The sequence below is a fragment of the Pipistrellus hanaki genome (genome assembly GCF_964339955.1).
Source record: "Pipistrellus hanaki genome assembly, chromosome: 17".
NCBI classification, from domain to species: domain Eukaryota; kingdom Metazoa; phylum Chordata; class Mammalia; order Chiroptera; family Vespertilionidae; genus Pipistrellus; species Pipistrellus hanaki.
Window position 1 is genome coordinate 9,259,859 of NC_140519.1, and position 3,588 is coordinate 9,263,446.

The 3,588-nt window shown below is 48.9% G+C and overlaps 1 pseudogene across 1 annotated transcript; it reads right to left on the reverse strand.

The window, feature by feature from the left end:
• Positions 1-1,103: 1,103 nt before the first annotated feature.
• Positions 1,104-2,688, reverse strand: LOC311611786 (synaptonemal complex protein 3-like; annotated as a pseudogene). Its single transcript has 2 exons — positions 2,608-2,688; positions 1,104-1,778 (listed from the first exon to the last, which is right to left on the reverse strand). The product of its transcript is annotated as a synaptonemal complex protein 3-like (transcript).
• Between the last annotated feature and the right edge of the window lie 900 nt (positions 2,689-3,588).

Sequence of the window (3,588 nt, forward strand, 5' to 3'; positions counted from 1 at the left end):
TCGCTAGGTGCCAAGCACTATCTCATATGTATGGCCTTATTTAATTCTTCCAATAAACCCACGACGTGGTACTGTGATTCCCTTTCACAGATGAGGACACTGAGATAGAGCATTGACAAACCAGTAATGGTTGAAGAAGGGATGGAATATACCCCCCCTAGTCAGAGGAGAGGCTGGGACAGAGGAGAGGCTGGGACAGAGGGGGAGAAAGAGGTCTGCCGCCTGTGGGGGAGGACTCCTCTGCCATGGGCTTCCCACAGGAACAGGAAGTGGGTGCGTGCAGGGAGGGGACGCGGACTAAGCCTGTTTCTGTTTGAGAGGCTCAGTCTCCCTGCCACTAGGACCCGGCAGCACAGTGACTGGCAAACTCCAACAAATGAGATGAGATACTCATTCGAAGGACAATGAAAGAGGGAATTGGGATCGCTTGCTCCCAACCTCCCCAAGTGTGAGTGAGCATGGTAAGTCAAGGAAATGAACCAAAGGGTTCACCTTCCCACCAATAACAGCTTTCACTTACTGTGGGCAAGGCCTATACTGGGCTTTTGCAAACGTTATCTCAATTTTCAAAGAAACACTTTAGTAGTTACAGATAATATCCATTGATTGGGAATCACGTCCCAGGCATTGTTCCAGGTGCTCCTATATGTTTAAACTCATTGCATCCTCACAGCAACTCTAAACAGAAATTTATTATTATTATTATTATTATTATTATTATTATTATTAATCATCCCCTCTTTGCAGAAGAGGAATCTCAGGCATAGGGCAGCTAAATATTTATTCCAAGGTAATAAGAACCAGGACTTGAACTCAGGTGGCCTGACTCCAGCACCCCTGCTATTCACCACTACCTATTCTGCTCTATAATGTAGGAGCATACAATTTAGAAATTGCTGTTACTCACAGAACTGTTTAGATTTCATTTGAAGGTTAACAGAAAGAGGTGGTTCCTAGCGGCAGGGAGACTATGCCTCTCAAGCTAATGATTAGCATGGTACAATATTTTAAACTAGAATTTTTAAACCACTCTAAGGCTTACAGGCCTCTTAGCTAATGTTATAATCGTGTCATATTACTTAGGTTCAAATTCTTCAGAGTCATCAGAATAACACGGATTGATGAGACTTTCGAACACTTGCCACCCCCTGCTCCTGGGTGTCCATCATGATTTGTTTTTTTCAACATAGCCATTTCTTTTTTTAAGTTCATTTTGTGCACCAGTAGGTAGAGTATCATGACTCTTCTCCAAGTCCCCCTTACTCTGTGAACTGCTCATATAGCTATTTGTTTTCAGCTTCTGGCTCTGAACAACTCTAGATTGTTGGAAAACCTTCTGCCATCGAAACCAATTAGCTAGTTTTCTTCTTGTTCCTCGGCTTTCTGATGAGAATATTCTCAGCTAAGCGTCCGCCTTTGATCTTGTTGGGTTTTCCCAATACGTTTATTGGTTTTGAGAGAAGCCTTGGTATGCATTGCTCGTCATCTTCTCTTTGCAAAAAGAGTGTTGTTCATGTCTGCTCCACATTTTCCCAAGGTATTCTGGACTCCATCCCCCATATCTTCAACTATTTCTGCAGAAGTCCTCTTCTTCCCAAGCCTATCAATGACTGGTTCCATAACATCCTCCTTGGAGACATTCAGGTCTTTTCTATCTTCTTTCTCAAAGTCACTGGCTCTCCCCACCTGGTCCTCCATGGATGTCTTCCCCAGTTTCCGGTGTGTTTCCTTCCCGAGGGCACCCGTTTAGATGGTTTCTGACTGAGGTGCCCGCTTTGCTGCCACGACGCTCCTCTCAATCTTTGTTAAATGAGTTTTAGAAACAAAACAAATGTGACATGGTTAGCCCAAGGTCACACAACTGGGTGGTGGCCGTGAATTGGTGTCCCGATTCTGTGCTCTTTGCACACTCTCCTCTTCTGCTTCTCCGTTCAACGAGTGCTCCCATGTTCGGTGTAAGATTTAGATCATCCGTGCTCTCCCTTTCAGATATGCACAACACGGGGCACCCTGATGGGCCTCCTGGTGAAGGGATACAGCAGAAAGGACTCCAGAGGTTCAGACCCCTGGCTCCCTGTGGCTCACGGGCAGGGTGGAGACTGCTGGGATGACTCAGGCCGAGACTAATTTACAAGCGCGTGTGCCAGAAAGCACGCTCACACCCGGGGTGTGTTGAGTAGGACTTAAAGGGTCGAAAGGCGCCATTCTGAAGCTTGAGCTGCCTGAGACTGTGTATTCTTCACAAGTAGTGACACCTTCTATCGTCTGGCCATCCTACGGTCTACCCTCCTGACCCTCATCTGATGAAACTTGGTCCATCCAAGGCAGAGAGTGCCCAGGCTCTCTGCAGCTGGCATGGGAGAGCCTCATTGTCCTCCATCGGAGTGGAAATCAAGGCTGCCGGGAAGACTGTGGTCTCATTCTCAGCCTGGCTGCTTTCCACGCACCAACAATGACACAACTCCCTCCTCCGACGAGCACTTTCCAATCTGCACTGAGATCTGTTGGATGAGGAGCAGTTTCCATCGCCGCCGTGTGCAGGCAGCTGTGGGTGGGGGTGTGGATGGAGCTCTCCTCCACCCCAAGATCTGGAAAGGCAGAGCTCACCTCCTCACTGGCCGGAAGCCCAGCCAAGCACAGCAGGGCTACTGCTATGGCCGGGAGGAACCGAGCAAGAAACTCTCCCATAGCCAGACCGGTGAGAGCCACAGTTGTCAGAGAAGCATGCTTCTCGGTCCCGCTGATGGAATTGTCCCAAAAGGAAAGCTTTAACTTGTTTTAGGAACTAGTCATAGCCTGGCTTGGGCATGCTGCCCATGTGTTATGAGACAATCGCTGGGAAATGTGGAATAGAGTCATTGCCAAGCAGATCATAGCCTGGGAGTGTAGTATTCAGTGGCCCCTGGTATTCAACCAGCCCCCAATTCCTCAGGACCCTCCTGATCACTACCGGTGCCAGGCGAGCTGGCCGTGGGTCTCCATCACCCAGTGCGTGTGTGCTGAGTCCCTATGATAGTCAGGCGCTGGGGCAAGAGGAACAATGACAAGGCCTCTGTCCTCGAAGATTTCTCCGTCTGGAGCCCACAAATAATTACAACACCATCTGACAGATGCCGCAATGACATCTACAGGGCCCAGAGGAAGGAGGGATATGTCCTGTCTGGGCAATCCCGGGAGTATCAGAAGAGGTGAGCTGTGAGCCAGGCCTTAAAGGTGAGCTCTGCTCAGCCAGCATTTATGAAGCACCACCTGGGTACCAGCCAGAACGCCAAGACTGGCCAGGGAGAGTGAGCGGTTGTAGGGGGGTTCCAACAGAGCTCCATTCCCATCCTCTTCACCAGCCCCCTTCTCCTTGCTTTCAAATGTCAGTTCAAACATATCTCCTCCGCAAGAGTCATTTTCTGGTTTCACCAACCCCTCAGTCAACATCTCTTCTCAACACATGACTTTGCAGCCTCTTCATGAACTAATCAAGATACCATCCATGTGCAGAGGCTCAAAGAGTAGCTTAGAGTAGCTAAGAGCCAAAGAGATGCCCCAGCTTGTGCTAGGCTCCAAGAAGAGACCCAATGTTCCTGTGTGCACAGG